The sequence below is a fragment of the Argiope bruennichi genome, chromosome X1 (genome assembly GCF_947563725.1).
Source record: "Argiope bruennichi chromosome X1, qqArgBrue1.1, whole genome shotgun sequence".
NCBI classification, from domain to species: domain Eukaryota; kingdom Metazoa; phylum Arthropoda; class Arachnida; order Araneae; family Araneidae; genus Argiope; species Argiope bruennichi.
This window is the reverse complement of record NC_079162.1, coordinates 86,681,800-86,703,979: the sequence shown is the minus strand read 5'-3', so window position 1 is coordinate 86,703,979 and position 22,180 is coordinate 86,681,800. Positions and strand designations below refer to the sequence as shown.

General features: G+C 29.7%; 1 protein-coding gene across 9 annotated transcripts in view; it reads right to left on the bottom strand.

Annotated features, from left to right (window-relative positions):
- LOC129958173 (toll-like receptor 6) overlaps positions 1-22,180 on the bottom strand; it is a 113,083-nt gene that overhangs the window by 72,961 nt on the left and 17,942 nt on the right. The window contains exon 2 of one of the 9 annotated variants that reach the window (XR_008783172.1): positions 13,644-13,821. The exons of the other annotated variants lie outside the window; for them this stretch is intronic. The gene's annotated coding sequence lies outside the window, so the exon portion shown is untranslated. Of the gene's footprint in view, positions 1-13,643; positions 13,822-22,180 lie in introns of those variants that run through there. 9 annotated transcript variants of the gene reach the window in all.

The following is a 22,180-nucleotide window of genomic DNA, read 5'->3' as shown; positions in this document are numbered from 1 at the left end:
GGTTTTGCATTAGACTTTACTCATTGCATTCTACTCTTATTTGATTTTTGCTTTCTGTTGGTATGGAGAATAAATACAATGTTTTTTGGCTTTACTACGGCCAATACTGTCGGCAGAAAATGCCACAAACTTTTTGTGGTTTGCATATATTTCAAACCACTTATGACGCATATTTAATATATACTTTAAAATACCTAATTTCTTTATTTACTTTTGAATTATTCTAAATACATACATATGTAAAATATAAGTAGACTGAAAGTGCAGCTAACGCAGAAAATAAATTACAAATCACTTAAATCTAACTAGCTTTTATCTGAAATTTTTAACTACTATTACTATAAAAGATTAGTCTAATTTTTTTTTTCTTTAATCTTCCATGAAGTCCAAATTATGGCCATTGCTTAAATCTTACGAGCAAAGCATCGTGGATTACGAACAAGTGTCAACAGCAGAAAGAAGTTGAAAGCGTCGCCACAGCTTTAATGCTTACGTAGCGCTAGCGAAAATCCACGGATTCGGGCTAATTCAGCAGCTTCGTGGGATTAAGTAGTGATCGATGCGGAAATTTCTACCACAGATGGTGGAAGTTGGGAGCAATTAGATTTTGAAAAGCGTGGGAAGGAGTAAAACTCAGAAGTACTTTTATTTGAAGTAGGGATTATTTTTTATAAAAAATTATAGACTAAATCAAACTAAATACTATATTTAAGTATTAAAAATTCAAGCTACCCGCTCATAAAAAAGACCGGAACAATATTTACATGAGAAATGCGGGGGAAAGAGAACAGAAAAATATTGGCACAATATTATACACGAAATAGTCACTGTCAGATGAACATTTATTGAAATTCACAGCAAAGAATAATGCGAACATACAGTTAAGACAAAATAAAATCAGTGTTTATGGGCTAGGTAGAATACGATAAAATTAACAAGAGAAATAAGTAGAAAAATCTTCAAATAAAAATGGCGAATTAGCAAACGATTATATTGCTAGAGCGAAAGGAAAATCTTAAGACTACCAATCTACAACATTAGATGCCTCCTCTAGATTACATTTATGTCAACATTCATTGACATAAATGTTTACAAAAATCAAAGTTTTAGATGCTCTTTGTGCTTCATGATGAAATATGCGTTCAAATCCAAACTGAATCATTCGGCAGTACAAAGTATTTCATGACATTAATCGTAAAAAGTCAAAATGTTCAATATTTTCATATTGAAATAGAATGCATGACTTTTCTCTCATTTTTTAAAAAAATAAGAATGATTTTTACATGTTTCTTCATTTTATAATTAAATATAAAAGTCTAACCAATGAAAAAATAAAAAGTGACAATGGCAAACAATTTGAGAATGTGCAACTTCATATTCATTTTACAAAATTGAGGATATTTCATGGAAAAAACCATTCCATATAATAATGAAAATAACTCTAAAGTTAAAAAACGAAATATATCCTTCAAAAAAAGGGCTAGATCTTTATTATATGAAAGTGAGCTTACATTAAAATTTTGGACCACAGCCATTAATTGCAGTGCTTAGGTGTCTAATGTAACACCACGTAAAGGGAAAGGAAAAAAAAAAAAAATCCTTTGAAATTCGGACAGATAAAAAAAAAATGCCAAATGCCGTGTGCTTTATTTTCACGTTCCATAAGTAATGGAAAATAAATTAAAAGTTCCGGGAAGAAGTAGTATAATGCGAAGATATATTACAGAAAGGAGAGGTTATCGAATTTATGATATTAAAAGCCATAAAGTGAGGAAAGATCAGTTAAATTCAATGAATCTTTGAAAGGTAGTAGTTATTTCGGGAGAAAAAAAATGAACACTGGAATATGGAATATTGATTCATCATTTGAAACTTCACCAGAAACAAATGAGATACCTCATTTAGAAAATTTCTGCCCAAACGATTGCAAATATGAATAATTACCCAATCCCATTCCAGGACATAACATCATATCAAGCAGGCGACGCTGTGGGGGATAAAAACTCAACTCCGGATGTTGCGTTGAATAATAATGATGTATATCAAAACTCCCGTCAGATGTTCAGAGAGGCTCAAATCTAAACAAATGATAGCTCATTTAACTGATAACTACTTCCTGGGCACTTATTTTAGAAACTAAAAGTAGTGTCGATAGAAAATTCACAGCAATGAAGGAAAAATGTTTAAACTTTTCACTATACAAATTTTTATACCCTCTTTTCAACACATTAATAATAGCGTGTTTGAATTTTATTATTATTTTCTACTTTTTAGTCTCGGATTCTCTACTTTTAGTTCTACTTTTCTCTACTTTTTAGTTCGTGGATTATGGAATGTAATTCCAGAATCCGCGAACACTAATATATTGAAATCTAAAAATTTGTATTTTTTTGAAATTGATTTTTAGACAGAGATTCATTTTTTTTTTTTTTTTTTGCTAAATTAAGATATTAATTGATAAAGAAGAGTCCTAAATGTATTAAAATATTTTATCATAGGGAACCGATAACTGTAATAAACTTTCAGAACATGAGGAATCAAAAAATTACTGCTTTACAAACATGATGTGTAGCTAAATAAAAGTGTTTTAAAAAATGAATTGTATCTATAAAAAATACATACAGTTCGGTAAACAGTACAGAAGTCTGCAAAGACAAATTTTTTTTAAAAAAAAGTGCTTTAATTAAAATAATATAATGCTCGGGAAACAAAACATAAAATAAGGCAATCAGCAGTTGGATTTTTAATCAAATAAAAACATTTATAACTCAAAGAGTATTCTTCTGTAATACATATAAAATTTTTTTGATAAATAATTGTACTTGAATCTCAACTGAATTTGCTTATTAAGAGTTTTGATGGAAAAATTGCATATTTATGGAGTATTATATAGGAAACTATCTATATGTTACATATTAATGTGAAATTAATTGGTTATAGAAAAGCTTATAAATGGAAAAGAATATTTATGGTTTATCATAAGCATTTGGAAACTGGTATATGAAAATGAATTAAAAAAATTAGGTTATTGCAATTAGCTTCTAATTGTATTAACTTAATTACTAAGCTTTATGGTCAAAATATTCTTTCGTAATGTAGATTATTTACATATTTTTTTTTGTCATAACAAGAAAATATATCATATATATTTCAATTAACATCAAAAGTGCATTTCAAAAGGATGCGCACAAAAACATTTTACGTTTATAGGTATGGAAACTTTTAAAATATGAAAATGGTATTAGTTTGTCACTGTTTGAATATATTGAGTCATAACTGGTTAAACATAATTCTAATTATTAATGGAAAAAAAATAAGAATTCCCCTTTTACAAAAGAACTAATGGATGCTACAATGTATCTTTAATATTTAGCAAATAGAACGCGTCATGATATATCATTTGAGCTATCTTATTTCTCATAATTTGATCATAAATCAGGCGGAAAAAAATAATTTAATTTAGAACAGATATATTAAGAGTACAAACAATAGTAAAAAATATATATTGTTTTATGATAATAAATATAGTTTTCTGAATACAAGGGGAAAATGTGGAAAATAATAATTCATCATCTGGTTACTGTAATTCTATTAGATAATTCATTAATTTCATGAAAATTTCAAATTCTAAAAAGCATTAGTCTCTCATCATGTAAAACAGAATTATTTGCTATTTCTGGACGTTATATTTATATTATTCTGACAATAAATATATTATCTGGAATTAGAATATAAACAATTTTTGAATGGTAAAATTAACTTAAAATCAGATCATCAAAACAAAAATTCAGAGAATTACAAAAATTTAGTACAATACGAAAAAAAAAAATAATAATCAATTGAATTTACAAATACAAAAATTCAATGGATGAAATACAACTTTATGATATAGTGATATGCCTTTATGGTATGGTATCAAAATATATGAGCCTAAGAATAGAATGGTTAACAGCCATATTTTATTCAAAGGCTTCAAATAAAGATAAGTAAAAAATGTTTAATTAATCTCTTAATTTTGTATGTTTATTGCTACTACAGTTTAAAAATATATTACTCAAAGTAGGGAGACTGAAGCGAAAGAACTGTTTTTCACGAGTACGTGCGTGTCTGCCCGTCTCACTCGTTTCAAAGTTTCTCGAGGGCTTGACCGATCACTTCGCCGTGTGCGACGGTTTCATTTTAAAAATGTATGTCATTTGTTCGTATTCTTTTTTTTTTTTGTCTGTTTTTATACGTGATAAAACTTTGTCCATATTTTTTTTCTCCAACTTTATCTCTCGACAACTATTCCAGTATTATTTACTGTAAAGCATTTAATAATAAAAGAATATTATTTCTCCTTTTTAAAGAACCCCCCCCCCTCCATTAATTCAGGAAGGAATTGCACAGAACTAATGCGTTTTATCTTTGTGAAGTAAATGAATAATAATAATAATAAAATTTAATAAAAATTGAGCGAATCAAGTAGAGGATTCGAATTCGAGTATCAGTAATACGTAAGCCACATTACATTTTAAAAATAAATCACTGCATATAACAACAACCTGGTTCATCAAACTGGATAGTTTAAGTTTAATATTTGCATACTTTAAGTTTTAATATTATTTTACATTTACAATGCTACTTTCTCGATTTGTTAAAATCCTCTTACAAAAAAAAAAATCTCGTCAATTAAAATCCATTGCATTTTTTTTTTTGTTCAAATTTGATATAATAATTTCTCAGTATATTTTGTATTTGTCGGACTACAGAATAATTAATCTGTTATTCAAAAGGATTTTACAGTCGTTCTAATAAGTCAAAATGTGAAAATAATTGAACATTTGAAGTGATTTAGCAATCAAACAGCAATATTTAAAAACTTGATAAAAATACAACTTAATTCCAGTTCAGGAGCTAGACGGTATTTATTTTTTAAAGTTTTATACCTGATTTTGATTTATTAGATTTGGTTTATTAGATGATAAATGTGATAATATTTGATTTCCAACCTTGCAAAAGGGGAATAATGATCAGAAACCTTAAGAAAATTGACAACACTGGGAAAAAGCTTTATAAGTTCCAGTATATCATCAAAAGAGTACAACTATACGGGTTTCAGAATTCGATCAAACTGAAATAGACACGTTAAATGCTTTTCGATGTTTCGTTAGGGTAAAATAGTTCTCTAAGAGGGTGTTTTCCCATGAGTTCGAGCCTTTACCATGTCTCATAAAAACTGAGTAATTCGTTTGGTCTCACTTAATTTCACCTCGTAACCTGAATTAGTAAAGATCCTCAATACAACGATTTTCGCTTTCAGTCACATTTGTCTTGATTAAGTAGAACGCTAAGAGACCCCTGCATAGCAGTATCAGTCACGTTAAAGTACCAGGGGAACTGACCCCTCCTATTAACACAAAAATCCAATACTTTTTCCACCCTCATAGTAAAGGGGTTGAGTTCCTTGTGTCTCCATATCACACCATCGAAGAGGTGGGCCTGTTTTCACAATTTATGGTTCATTCAAACTAACCTAGCTCGAGTAAATTTGACACAAGCAATGTCCGACGGGAAAGAGGGGGGGGGGAAGAGAATGGGGATATTGGGATGTATGCTCTCCCAATTACCCTGAAACATTCGAAGGAACAAGGTCTTGCTCTTCATATAAATGCTATATCATACGGTATAGGTTATATATATATATATATATATATATATATATATATATATATATAGAGGATATATACATATATATATATAGAGGATATAGAGGATATATACATTATATATATATATATATATATATATATATATATATATATATATATATATATATATATAATGTATATATCCTCTATTAGGAGGGGGGTTTCTATAAAGTGCATAAATATAAAAAAAATTCAGAGAAATAAGGATTTTATATATTTCTCGTAATAAATTGTTTTGAAAGTTTAATCATTGTTTCTACCTCATAAATACAGAAAAATATTATACAAAAGGTATTTAATTTTCGGAAGGAAACGCCTAAAATGAAAAACGGATTCTTTGTCAATTTTGAAGCGCAATATTTTCAAATGCGCTAACAATAATAGGAAATTATTAAAGGTACCTCACATCTTTTTTGCAATGCTTGAGCAAGTCTTTCCAATTACAAGTTCGGATAAATATTATACACTGTAGTTGATATTATAAGCACAATCTTTGGCAATTTAAAATGCATCTCCAATTAAACATTTAGAGCAAATTTGTAAAGTTTTCTTTCTTTTTTTTCAATCGTATTTTAGTTCTTTGGTAATTTTTGCGACATAAACTTTCAATGAAAAATTAATAATTTTTAGAAAAATCTGACTAATTGCATTATCTCTGTTAAAAAGTAACTACCAAAAAAAAAAAAAAAAAAAAAAAAAACACGCAAATTTTTCATTTATAATGATTGCTTAATCATTTTTATCACATTTTTTTTTTTCCCCTTCCAATAACTCCACGGTAAACTAATTCTTCAGCTAATTTTACTTTTGCGAATACGATGGACACAAAAAGAAAATATTGTAGAATATTGTCCACAACCTCACAAAACTGAAAACGCTGTTTAAGGAAATATGTCTATCTGTCTGTCTGTTTGCGATGACTCATAAAATAAATGAAACGCGGTAAGTGGTATTAAGGCTAAAATTGATCTGTATCAAATTTCATTTGATTCTGTATCAAATCTTAATTAGATTCCGTATCAAACTTTATTTGATTCTGCGTCGAATTTTATTTTATTCTGTGTCAAATTTTATTTCATTCTGCGTCAAATTTTTATTTGATTCTGTATCAAATTTTATTTGATTTAAGATTTGTATCAAATTTTATTTGATTTAAGATATGTAACAAATTTTATTTGATATTCATCCATAAGAAATCTGTCTATCCGTGTTTATGTAAATGGATAAATCCAAAACACAAAAAGTTACATAAACGTAATTTGATACGTGGCGTTGCCAACAAAATTGCATACCTGTATGAAATTTTCAAACGACCAAATAGAAAGGGTTCAAAATGTGTACTCGATTCACCTAACTGTACAACTAAGTTATATATAAAATTCGCTTATTGTGCAACTACAGAAAGTCAAAAAACTTCTCAGTTGGTTTATTTTATTTTAATCGTAGTCTGGAAGATTACTTTTCATTCCTAATTGTTCCAAAAGCGCAATAATAAAATTTTACCTACAACATCACTTTTTTTTTTTTTTGCCTATGTTCTTCTTTTTTGTAAATTAATTCTAGATGAATAACCCCTCTTCTTCAAGCGAGTTTGAAACCGAAGGAAAACAAATAACCTCGTGGGTCCAACGATGAGAGCAATAAACCGTTTCCGAAAAACCAATTTATCGAATCAATAATACAAAGTAATACAAAAAAAAAAAAAAAAAAAAAAAAAAAAAAGACCGGCTTCTTTTCTAATTTTGATGAAGAGCTATTCCAAAGTTTTCGAAAGCATTCCCTTTACAATTTGATGAGACTCACAGAGAAGAAATAGCAACTAAAAATGTTCAGATGACTTACCTAAGTTCTTATTCGACGTTTCGGAGTTTCAATCGAAACTTTTCCACTAAGAAATTAATCTAAGATGTGATGCAAAAGTTCAATTTTGAACAATCAATGACTCTGCAATTTTAATTAAAATATTTTCTGGCAACATTTCTATCTGATGCAAGATATTTTATGAAAAACTGATTGTTGAGTGTTTATAAAGAATTATTTTCATTAGCGTAAAAAAAAAAAAAAAAAAAATCTCAAACGAATATGAAGAAATAGATTGCTTGTGTGAATATTTTAATTCTTTCCGAATAGAATTTTGGCTTCTATACTACAGCACATTCTAACTTCAAAGAATATTATAAAATAAAAAGAAAACATAGAAGAAAATAAGCCCGTTTTAATAGTGCAAGTTTTAACTCACACAGGACCAGTTCATTTGTTAAAATTAACAATAATTCATCGCAGTCTGCAATATAATTTTAAGAATTGTTCTCTGACATTAGGCATAATGTCGGCTTGCCAGAAACATGAAGTGCTGTTATATAATTTTTCACGAGGGAATACAACTCTTAAAAAGCAGTTTTACATCTAAATAAACCAAAATTATTAACGGTAATCATTTGCATTGTATAATCCGAAAATTAACGAGGTACCCTCTTTTGATGAGACTTCTAACAGAATAAAATGAATGTGCATTAAAGTAGTATGTTATTTCTCTGAGGGATATGTGAAAATAAAATTAAAATCAAACAATAGTTAAAGAGAAAAACAAACAAAAAATCAAGAGACAAAGACAGCATTTTCGAAAAAATAGAGAAAGAGAGACAGCCAAATTTATTGGGAGGAAGTTTTGACTCCAGCTTTCCTTTTTCAATAGGTATTGTATAATAAGTGAATTTTGATGCTTTTTGGGCTGGTCAAGTAGCCTCAGCTTTATATCTGTTGCTTATTTATTCCTTTTTTTTTTTTTTAAGTATCATTGCTATTACTTTCACTTTCATTGTTCATAGAGTTCTCAATATTGAAAAATAGCCAAACAGAATATGAGGTTTAGCTCACATTTTGCTAAAGTATATGCAGAAACAGCTTGCCAGATGCTAGATAATCTTAAGTATATGTAGAAACAGTTTGTCAAGTGCTAGAAAATCAGTCCATAGCTTCAAAGAAAGCGATTCTAAAATTATAATATTCATAGGATTACAAATTACTAGATTTATGTATTTAATATTCAATGTATATGTTTCTTTCAATTTTCTGATTTCACAATCACCAACTATTCAATACTATCCGACTAAACATATTGCTACTTGAAATGTTTAGAAGTAGAGAATGCGTAGAAGTTGCAATTGAGAATTGCAACTCATTGCTTAGAATGGCTAATTGCATTGCTACTTAAAATGCTTAGAAGTTGCAATTGAAAATATTAAAAATAATTACATTTATAAATGAGAATCAAAAGTTCCAAAATAAATTTAATATAGTAAAAATCGAAAAGTACATGATCACAAAATATACGACTCAATAAATAAAATATTATAACTGTCAAAATCATTACTTTAGATTGTTGTAAAAAAAAAAAAAAATATCGGAACTCTTAAGAGGGATTCCAAAATACGGAAAATAACAGACCTATATCGAGCCAAAATATGAACAGCTTATTCTTTTCTACATATAACAATGACTTTCATACTTTTAGCCGCACATCCGAGCTCCTGCCAAATCCCAATTCTGAAGGCCCCCTACTCCCAACTCTTTAGCTAAATATAGGTCTTCAAAAGAGAGGACTGACTTCTGATTGACATAATTTTTTTTCCTATTATCCCCTGCCCCAATACTGCTCGACAATGAACCCTACCTTCATCTGATTTCGCATTTATTGGGGGAAGGTTGACTTTGCCCAGGGGATAAGCCCCCTAAAGTACCAAGAGACAGCACTTCCCAGTTTCTCTAGAGGGCCATTGAGCTCGGCTTGATCATGACGTTTCGATTCGCAACAAGGATGGCAAAGCTTATTAACGCTCCGTTGAAGCACGAGTGCTCAAGTTCATGTTTCTTCCGAAAAGAGGCTCGCGAACATTGAAGAGCTATTCTAAGCGTGGAAAGCCAAGAAACAGAAGAGACAGGCGGACTTTTGCCCTCTCACAATATTTGTTTTTAGGGAATTTTTTTGTCAATCGTCGACATCTTCAATGGAGTTTTGCGAACAACTAGTTCGAAACAAAATATAAGCTTCTGAAAATATTCTATTGCTTATTACTCAGAAAGGGGGGTGGGGGTTGAGGCTCTCATAATAGTATTGTTGATTTACCAGCAGAATTTGCAATGGTAAAACCTAACTTATATTTTTTCTCCATAATATATTTGTTTTTAGAAACACTCGAAATCTATTCTGGAAAAATAAGAATGTCTTCTGCCATAACCAATAACTTAACGAGAAAAAAATACGTCAAATATTATTTACTTATTTTAATAATTTAAAGGAAGGCGAAGAATAAATTATGAACCATTAAATAAAGGTATGAAATAAAGTATTTAACTGAACTGCTTTATTTTTTAACTGAAAACATTAAATTGTATTGTAGTCCTAGAGTTAATGAGAAAGTAGAAAATTTTTTCATACTACAAGGTTATTAACCATATAACGACTTTCAAATCACTTAAATGAACAAAATTTAATCATTCCATAATGTGTTGCAGAATTCCTTTTAACAATTTTGATTTAAAGTATTTAAGATGCAAAAACCAGCATTAAGATATATCAGCAATTTTCAATGCACTTTAACAAATGCAGCTATAATCATCAAGCATTTGTATCATTAAAGACAATTTAGTGATACAATTTCAAAATGACACACCAGGCTAATTATTGCCTTTGACATTTTCAAATCGTATTTGCAAGTACACTGTACACAATGATGTCAATTACCAAAGTGACCATTCGATATTTCAGATAATGATGCTACACGCCAATACAATGGAACAGGCAACGCCAAAGCAATACGAAATAGTAGAGAGAGCACTTCAGTTCTCTCTTAGATGATGCTTTCGAAATAGTAAAGACGTTGGACTTAAGTGCAACTTTATCTTTGATAAGTAATTTTCGCACGATGGATTCATCAAAAGGATCTTAAGATTTTAAAGTGGAGATGCTTTGATAGAACACCATTATCGTTGAGATACGAGCTACAAAAAATAAAACTACTTTTTAAATAAAAGTTTTCATTAATTGATAAGATTATTTGGTCATTAATGTAGCATAAGTATGTAGATTTTACAGTTTATAATGAATATTAATTAATTTTTTTAAAAAACAGTAACAAACCAAATACAAAATAATCATTTCTTGAGCTTCATTGTATTTCATGCACAAATTACAATTTAAATGTGAATTTTTCAATTTTAAAGAAGTATTAATTCATTTAACAGAGGTTCGCATTTATTTGAATGTCCTATGACTATTATTTCTTAAAATGTGACATACTGATTGGTTAAAAATTTCTCCAAAAAACTTTTTAATTCACTTTTTTTTCTGATGAAATTATATATATATATTATGACCAGTTACTATTAATATTACTGTGAAAAAAAAACTTTCGTTTTTTTTTTTTTTTTTTTTTTTGTAAATTGAAAAAAGTGTAAAAACATTTATTACAACGCTCTTATATATATATATATATATATATATATATATATATATATATATATATATATATATACTAGAAAGAAATATTTGTAAATCTGTGTCACCTATATCACTGAGTTTAACAAAAATAAATCTGAAGAAATTGATACTATCTATATTCGGGAAATAAAAAAATAATGCCTGACCAGAGCCTGATTAAGACAGGGGCATACGGGGCAGTTGCCCCGGGCCCCCACATCAGAGGAGCCCCCCCCCCCAAATCGAATAGAAAGTTTATTTTACGTTTCCTTCTTTAATGAACGTTTTTAAACATTCAACGATTCTACAAACGGCCCTTCATTACTAAAGTAATGAAGCAGAGGGGGGGGGGGGGCTAAAAGAAGTTTTTGCCCGGTCCCCAATTAGGCTAAGTCGGCCTTGTGCCTGACTTTAAAAATATGAAACAGTTCTCCCTGGATTATCAACCAACCTTTAATATATTTAGATATTTATTATATTTATATTATATATTTATTATAAATATATATTTATTTTATTAGCTCCTTGCTTCTTTTTATTATTACAGAGAAGTTGCTAGATTTCCCATCACATGAACGTTTTGTGACTATTTAGATTAAATAATTCCCAAATGCTATCTTTAATGTTTTAAGTCGTGCTTAAAACATGCATTCTGAAAAATTAATATTCACTAACAATGTGCAAAGGATATTAATAAAAACCGATTTGATATGAAATAGCCCAAATTTAAAAATTAAAATAGCTAACGTACTATTTATATGCCGAGTGCAAACGCACGCCCACCTATTTCTTTTTCCAAGAGATAGTAGAAGACTTTTCTCAAAAACATTCGGAAAGTCAGATAGTGTGATAGATACCTAATTTTCTGTAAATGGGAAAAAAAATAGCATTCATTTGAAACCGCAACTTTTAAATCCTTCTTATCGTTAAAATAATGAGAGTCATGTCAAGATAGAAATTCATGCTCTGCCTCGTATCGGCGATGGCAGTGAGTTCCTGACAGCAAAATCCTCACTATTATCTTCACTTATTAGGTCACACTGTGGGTGTCTTTTGCAAAGAACCCATAAGTAGACTTTTTAGCTTTGGGATAGACGTCTATTTTGAAAAAATGCTCTGAAAAGGTAAGTCATGGAGAATAATGTAAAAATCACACAACGTTATTTAACAGTGTGTGGTCCTACTGACAGAATAATCTTATCTGAGGGAAAAAGAGAATGCTAGGAGATACAATTTTGTGATTGGAATACGTAAGTAAACTGTTTGTAAGAATTCGGTAATATATCTTCCATTTTACACCAAACTATTCCCTCTCTGTTTAACTTGCCATTTGCATGTTATCTTACATTATAAAAAATTCTTTATATCCCATGCTCTATTTACTTAAAAAAATTTATACGGTTATTTTATATTTAATACGGTTTATTTTATATACGGTTTTATATTTAATTATTTATACGGTTATGTTATATTTTATTATTACAGCGTTTTAAAATTATAAGTGGAATTTTATTGGTGAGTATAAAAATAACTGATGATATCAATTCAAATTTACGAGATCTTTCGTCGACTTTATGACATTTCATAATTCCGTTTTATCGATCAAAATGATTTTAATGGGAAAATGACATCAAAAAATGCTTCAATGAATTGTCTCAGTTTTACAATACAACAGAAATTATTTCTTATTGTTTTATATGCATGCTGAAAAGTTGTCAGATTTATATAATCATTTCTATTATTGCAAATCAAATAAAATTATCAATCTCTATCACATTTTTAAAATCTTTTTCAAGCCCAATTATCATTGTCATTGTGATTATGTTGTTTATTCATGGTCGCAAGAAATATACGTAAAAATCAATAAAAAATTGATCATGCTTGAAAATTATTTAAGTTAAAGTCGTCTATTACTTTTATAATTTATCAAGTTGAAAAAAATATATTTTATGAATTTTCGTACACAAAGGAATTACAAATGTTGCATTAGATGGTATTAGAAATGCATCAACAAATGAAACCCTAAAAGTGCATTTTTAAAATAGCCGATTAATTTAAGTACTGATAAACATATAGTTTAATCATTGCAGTACTCTCTGGACAGGTTTTGTTCATTAAAATCAGATAATTAAGAACAATGTTCAGGTTCAGATTTGAATCTGAATATGAGAACAAAAAATAATATAACTAGTCTAACAATCATTATCAGCGATCTATTATCTCAAATAACGAAGACAAAAGGCGTTATCGTTTCCTATATCAAATGCATGTATTTTCTATACAACAATCGGCAAACAATATTTTTTTTTTTCCAAACTGAAACTATGTTCGAATTTATTCTATCCAAAAACCCTTCAACGTCCTTTTAAAAATATATAAATACCACATTCAAACGATCTCAGAATGCCAATCAAAATGTACTTCTTTCAAAAAAGAGAAACCCTATAGTCCCCAAGAAAACAAAACGACAGAAATTTTACTTCTAAAGTTTATTTTTATTCTGAATACAAGTATTTTACATAAGAAAACAAATCCTCTTTACAAACTGTCATGAAGTGATGCCTGTAAGGCTAAAAGTGTTTTCTGGCATGCCTTGAAACTGCCAAAATCTATCTTCTCAGCCAGGCGTACAGGGCAACGGGCTCTGGAGTTCTGCCAAACAAGAAAATTCAAGATTAGGCTCAACGTTTCTGTTAATCGGTCTCTTTATAATTCAAAAATGACAAAAACTGCGAGCACAGGCAGAAAAAAATTAGAAAAATTGCCGAAAGAAATTAATGGCCAGGTGTACATACTTAAGCTAAGTTGAAGGACAATTCCACTTTAGCTTAACAAATAAATCTTGCATCTCATGGAAATTTAATACCCGAATCAGATAATATTCCGATATTTTGTGTAAGTATACTGAGTAAATAATTGATTACAGATTTCATGGCATTCACTTATGTTTAAAAGTTTTAAATTTAAATGCTATAAGAAAATAAAACGTTGTAAGCAATAAGCTATATGTTCACTTATTAAAAATGAATAATAAGAATAAAGAATGCAAAATCATAAAAGAAAATGATAGAAACCGTATTGTATAGTATACTTTAGAGCGAATTCTTTTGTGCAGCTTAAACAATAAACAGTGCACCAAAGTTGAGAGTTAAAAGTAAAGCAATCCACACATTAAAATTGCCCAAGATTCGATCGATTACAGACCTATTAATGTTCAGTTGTAGAGTAATGTTTATTTCGATGATGAAGTGGGATTTTTTTAAATGAAATAAGTGGGGAAAGAACAAATTACCTTAATTTTAATTAGCAGAAAACATTAAAATATTATGTCGACTGGAACATCGATCATAATTGGTTACAGGAAACATGATTATTACAACAAATTGTTTGGTTTGATGGAGTTTACTGGTACTGCTCATGATGTGCCAATGATAATTGCGCCAACTCAGTTAAAACATTTAGACTCCTTAAGTATTATATAAAATTTGTTGTATAAAAACTCTTGTTGGACAAGACATTTGAAGCATTTCTTTGATCCACCTTCAAATTCTATACATAGTAATAACATTCTGAATGGCTGTCTATTCTAGATCTGTTTGTCCACGTCTCAGGCAATACGAAAGGAAAGCTTTATTCTATGGAAGTGACAATTAGACGGTAAAGCAACGATGAATTGAATAGAAATTTAAAAAATAAAAGCATTTAAAAAGCATTAAAAAATAAAAGCTCCCTTAAGACTAGTTGAAAACTAGGATGTGGAAGCGGATTTTAAACATTGTATTTACACGTTTCATTCATTCCGTTTTTTAGGTAGCGTTTAGAATTGTTTTCACACACGAAATTTGAGAAGGGTAGAAGATTAAGAGAAACGTCAACGATAAGATGCGAGTGTTACCCAAGGGAAGTAAGTGCTGTTATCGCCAGAACACTTTAGAGCTTTGAAAAAATAAAAACACACCAGTGGATACAAGAAGTCATAAATGACTCATGGCTGTCGCTTTGACCCCCAAATACACGACTCCTCCCATTCAAAATGGTTTTTAGGGGGTAAGAGGAATCCTGACATATGCCGAGCACAGGGAGATTTTATTTTTATTCCCTACCCCTCCCCATTTCTAGAGGAAAAACATATTCCACTAAAAGCAGAGACAGCAACAGAAATGAAATGATTAAAGAGGATTTTTCTTTTTAATAAAATAAGAAGTTTAAAAATATTTTAGTAAGTTCAATTGATTTTTATATATTTAAAAAAAATCAAACAATAAACGACACTATATATTAAAAGAATAAATTAGATGAGTTTCCATAATATAAATATTCGGCAAAAACGGCAAAAGTATGAAAGTGGGAACTCCTTTAGCTCTAATATTACCACACTATTTCTCATTAGAAAGAAAATTTATCAGGACTGAAAGTTAGAAAAGAAGAAAATAATTACCTTAGGGGGGGGTCATTGCAATAATAAGAAAAATTTTATTATTGCATTTAATTTTAATTGTTATGGAAATGTGAGATTCAAGTCAAATACTAATCAAATCTACAATTTTTAGATTTATTAATTAATTTCATCATTATTATATTAATTATTATAATTTTATAAGATATGTAATTAAAAATAAGTTTCTTTTTAGCTTACTAATACTTAATTAATTGCCGTGAAAATTTTACCAAAAATTCTTTTTGTTCACAGAATTTGTAAAAAAAATTTCCATGCATATCTATCTAATATTACGGATTTCAGTAAGGATGGCTTTTCAGTTTTATTTATGTAGATGAAATTTCACCCAAACATTTACGTTAAGATTGAAAAAACAGTATTTAATCCAATCATTTCATTCTCGACTTCGGAAAGAGAAAGATAAGAATCAGAATATTTTCCGAGATTCACATTCAAGGATAGCAATCTGTTCAAAATATTTTCAGAGATTCACATACAAGGATAGCAATCTGTTCAAAATATTTTCAGAGATTCACATTCAAGGATAGCAATCTGTTCAGTAAGCTTACTTCTTATCGTAGTATACGATAAATTTAAATCTTCTAAAGTAGAAATCTTTCCTTTCGTTTACTTTACCCAGACAAAAACCTTCTCCGGTTCATATGTCACTAACAGCTGTTTGTTTTAAAAATTTTTATTAGAATTAGACATTAAAAAAAGGAATCCTTGTAAACAGCTATCATCGGATCCCTTAAGTCTTTTGATCGATGAATAACAGACAAAAAAAAAAAAAAAAAAAAAAAAAAGACAAAAAAATCTTAAATATGGGTTTAATAAAAAGGAATTACACCACCAAACAGGATATTTACTGGAAATGACATTTTTGAAATAAGAACTAAGATCTGATAGTATTTCTAAATCTTCTTACGCTCTTAATAGGATTAAGATCCAACTTCCACTTTTAACGCTTTAAAATGTCAGCGACCAGGAGATTATTTCAGAAATTTGCTAAGAATGAAATTGAACTACTGTCAACGACAGAAGATTTTAAGATTTCAACACTGTATCTGCACTAAGAAGATCATATATGAGCAAATAGTGGATTTGATCTAAAATCTAACATGGTTCAAAATTTCTAGCAGCAAAAACCACATGCCAAATTTAATCTACGTAGTGTGATATGTGCCGATTTTTTTCACGTATTTTTGCAACATTTTTTTTAATAATTTACAATTTATATTTGAAGACAAAAGGGGGGGGGGGGGGGTTTGGAAATTCAAAGTAACTGAAGCACTCTAAAACATCTTCAAAGGCTGTTTCCCCTCCCCACTTTTAGCGTTGAATTGAAAAGAATTCTTGAGACCGCAAAGGGTTAATTCCACAATTAAAAAACAATTTCTTTGATGCGGGCGCAGCTCCACAATTCTGCTAAGCGGGGTTCTAATTTTAATTTGATGAAAGGAACAAGCTGTTTTATGTACAGACACTTATTTACTTTTTTCTAGCATTTGGAAGAGTACAATTTAGAAAAATTGTCTCTAATTAATGTTATTGAATTAAAAAAACAAGGAAAAAATATTCCAAATTTCTCAGCCGCGTTCTTCAATTTTATCTCAAAAAAAAATGTCAGTCATTAACATCCTCACAAGATAAAAGTATCTTAATCCAAAATAATAATACCCATGTCTCATCAATCAAAAGAAAGACTTTAATTCACCGAAATTATCAAGTTTTATAAGGATCCCGACTTTTCATCAACCATAAGAAAGGCTTTATATTATTAAGAAAGACTTTAATTCACCGAAATTATCAAGTTTTATAAGGATCCCGACTTTTCATCAAACATAAGAAAGGCTTTATATTATTAGAAAGACTTTAATTCACCGAAACTAGCAACAATGTTATAAGGGTTCCGACTTTTCTTCAATCATAAGAAAGACTTTATATTATTAAAAAGACTTTAATTCACCGAAACTATACAAATTTTATAAGGGTCTCAACTTTTCATCAATCAGAAGAAAGGCTTTATATTATTAGTAAGATTTAATTCACCGAAAGTATTAACTATTTTATAAGGATCCCAACTTTTCATTAATCAGAAGAAAGGTTTTATATCAACAGTAAGATTTAATTCACCGAAAGTATCAACAATGTTATAAAGATTCCAACTTTTCATCAATCATAAGAAGGGCTTTATATTATTAAAGACTTTAATTCACTGACACTATCGACAATTTTATAAGGATTCCGACTTTTCATAAATCATAAGAGAGGCTTTGAATTATTAAAGACTTTAATTCAAAGAAAATATCAACAATTTTATAAGGATTTCATCTAACATAAGAAAGGCTATATTATTAGAAAGGCTTTATATTATTAGAAAGCCTACAATTCACCGAAACTATAAACGATTTTATAAAGATCCCAACTTTTTTTTTTTTTTCTCATTCACAAAAACACACACGCACAAATCTAGACTTCGGTGCATTATTCCTCTAAAGCATGTTAATTCTTTCGTTTCTTAAGCAGCCGACTACGCGCTCTTTTAACCGTAAAAGTTGTTCAGAGTGAACTCCGCCTTTAAGCAGGGCGGTGGTCACGAAATGAAAATTGTAGTTATCTTTACTTCAGCGAAACATTTTCTAATGTGAAAGCTTTTTATTTTACTATGTTCAGTTTTCTACGTTAGTTTTGAAGCACATTAAGGTAATAGATCATGACATAAGTTTCCTTAAAAAAAGAGAGAGAGAGAGATCTTAGTAGAAATAAAGATAAGTAAAATATCCTAAAATTCTGACAAGATAATTTCAAGTGTTATAATTCGGTTCAAGATGAACATTTCCCAAACCAGTTGAATTTCTTTGAATTAATATTTTCACAAGTGCAATTTGATAGTCAACTTGCTTTACGTTTTTTTTTTTTTTTTTCACATTCTTGCAGCAAGAAATTCAAGCAACTAAAAATCCAAATATCAAATCAATTTTTCCTTCTAACAACTGCTATGTTGCTTTGTTTTTATCTTATTTAAGAAAGGTTTTAATTTATTATTCATTTTTGAAAAAACTAATTCTTCGTTACGATGACGGTTGAGACGAGAAACCAACCAGAAGGGAAAAAAAATTTTGATTCATCACCATACATCTGTCTAAAATCTACTTTTAATTTTTTAAAAATCTATTTATGACATTACCTCATTAAAAGTGCACTCAGCAGCTATCTATCGTAAAGAAATGCTTTCAAAAGATAACTAAAAACCTTGCTGCACCCAAACCGGAAACATTTTAAATTACTATTTTCTAAAGAATGCGAGAACACGAAAACAGATCCGTTTTGAGGAAATAAAAGGTCAGGAGCTTAAAATTAGTTTTCCCAAGTCCCTGGTACCGTTGGTCTACATTTTATTTATGAATCTACCTTCCATTCTTGGGCGAAACATTCGTCTCGAAGTCATATGAATATATTAGGACTTACGTGCCAGCTGTCGAGTACGGGGGAGGCAGAATTGTTCGATTCTAGAGCCACGCCCTACCAAGAACGCGCATCCCTTTCTAGCACGCGATTTACTCTTGTCAGGAGTGCTACACCTCAACCTTCCGTATCTCTAACAGCATCTCAATATCGAAATGGAACGATACCTCTCCATCCCAAAAATATATTAAATGGCAACATCCTATACACAGTAATTGCGAAATATGTTTTTTAACCAAAGACCAGCAGAGAAATGAATGCTCCAATTAAAATTCAACGGATAGGACAGCATATGAAAAAGCATCAAATTAAATTCCATTTCTGGTGCTTAACAATTGGCAAAAAACTGATAAGGGAAAGCTTTCAGCACTAATTGGCTTTTTTGGATCATTCGCTATCGGCACTGCGTTTATATTATCTTTCATCAATGATGATTAACTAGTGAGCGAGTCCGATGAAATGACTAGATGGGTAAAACCAAAACTGCAGTAGAAAAAATCGAGTTTATATAAAGGCTACAGATGGTTATTGACATATTACATTTCTTAAGCCAATATGAAAAAAGGTCCAGTTACTATCAAAACAAATGAGGATAAAAGGATAATATTCTAATGACTGATAGGGCAATAACACTAAATATTTCACCCGATGACTTAAATAATATATGAAAATAAAACAGGGCATCCAAGATAATCGGATGGTTTTTGAATGTTCATTTGCAATTTTGTGCCATAATGGAAGTACAGGAAAGATTTATTTCAGATTATTTTATTAAATTTTATATTTGTTTAAAATGTTATGGAAATTGTAAACACTTTGTATTCTAGTAGCAAAACTGATTCTAGGAATGAAATGCAAATTTTCATCTTTTAGAATGCATAATATGTTAAGAATAATAAATAAATGAATGAAATTAAAAAATATATATATAAAGTGCATAACATAACTCTTTGTGGCTTAGATACACAGTACAAGTAAAAAACAAAGTCGACTATTTGTAAATAAATATGCAAACCGAGTCTTTTTTTTTTTTTTTTGAAGTGGCTTTGCATTTGCCTGTTATAATGCGAGAAACAATATCCACTGTCCTCGTCAGAAATAACAAAGGATTATAAAAAAAAATAAACAAGCGTGTGCTTTTATTAAAAAAAAAAATTAATTAAAATTTTGGGAATTGCAAAACATTTAAATTACTGAACATGGCAAACAAGTTCTATTTAAAGGAATTTAATATATTGATATTCTGACATCGTTTCTACTTCTAAAATGCCATCTGTCTTATAAAATTTATTATATATTCTTATAAAAAGAAGGCTATTAGAAAAGCATCTAAATAATTCATTTATTTTTATCATACTCTAACAGAAAGAGACAGACAGAGAGAGAGAAAGAGAAAACAGAAGCTATTTTCTTTTAACTGAACCCAGTTGTCTCAAACACATAATACAAAAGAAAAAAAATTAAAAATTAAATACACCAAAATTAAAAGTCGTTATACCACTTTTAAACTAACATGCTTTTCCTTTCTTTAAAAAATCTGTATGTTTATTCTAACCTTCGAGTTTTTAAAAGCAGTAAAAAACAAAGCAAAGTCACTGCTACAGAAGCATAACAAAACAAACCTTCGCAGCTCACAGAAAATGAATGCAATCAAATAAAAGATAAAAAAAGATTTGATTAGCTTTCACCAGTATCTCTACGTTATATGGATCGCTATCAACCGTGGCGTTAGCAGTTGAAGGTTACTGCAAACACTGAGAACAATTGACCTAGAAAAGGCACGATTCCAATTCAAGGGATACCTTTTCCCCCACCCTGGCATTCTTGTTTTTCGAAGCATGTTTTGAAAGGGACATGAATCATTTCTATCAAACTTCTTTCCAGTTGTGACCTCAGCATGTTTCACACCTTCGATAAGCGTTTGCAGCTTTTATCTTATTGTAATTATTGCAGATACGGGTTGTCTATTAAGTTGTAAAAGTTCCCTCGACTATTAGTTATCTTGATTTTCAACATGCCTCAAGCATACGCTTCCAGATATTTTCAGCCAAATTCCTAAAAAGATTGATTCATAACATTTTTTTTTTCCCTTGGAAGAAGGGGGGACGGATAAAAGGAATTCTTTTTTTTTTAATATTATATATATATATATATATATATATATATATATATATATATATATATATATATATATATATATAGTTGAGGTTTGCAGGGGTGTTTGTGGGACCCCAAAAAATCCCCTGAAACTTTTACGGACTTACTACCGACATTTTGGAGTTCCGAGAAGGGGGGGGAGAGAGAAATGAAAAATTACAATTATGAAGTATTGAATGACCTAATTATAAAAGTTCAACGAATTACTTTTTTTGCAAAATTAATAACCATTAATTTTGCAAAATTAAGACCTTTGAACCCAGGTCACGTGATCGCACATCTGGTCGAACGAAGTCTCTCCCTTTTTTTTCTGCCGCGCCTACTTGCCGAAAAGAATCCAGAAGAGAATGTCCGAGAACCGGGGGAATGAGTCATAACTCGCAATAAGGAAAGAACAAAAAAGAAGTTTTTTCCCCCTTTTCACGCATTATCACTGCCTTTGGAGAAAGAAAGGAAAAGTTTTCACCACACACACTGACCTTGCGTTTTCTGCTTTCAAAGCAAACAAAATTACCCAGATCAAAATAAATAATTCATTATTATTCCTACTTCCGTTTGAATGACCATCCCCGGAATTTCCGGGTATCGAAGTTCAAAATCCCCGGAATTCCGGGGTTTCCCCGGAGCACAAACACCCCTGGGTTTGGAAATATTAATTTCTTTTTTTTTATTTGGAACAAACTTTTTTCAGTAGAACTTTTTTTATTACTTATAGTTTGATAGAGTTATGCAATATTAAGTATTCCTTATTGATTTTTGATTTATCCACTTTTTTAGTTTATATTTAAGTACTTTTATTACCATTATACAGTAATAATACTACTAATGATCAGTAAAAACATAAGTAAAAAATAAAAATCGGTAGTAATAATACAGGGTGTTCATTAATTATTGTCGGGGTTTCCGTACCTCATAACTTTCGAATAAAAAATATTACGCAAAAACCGA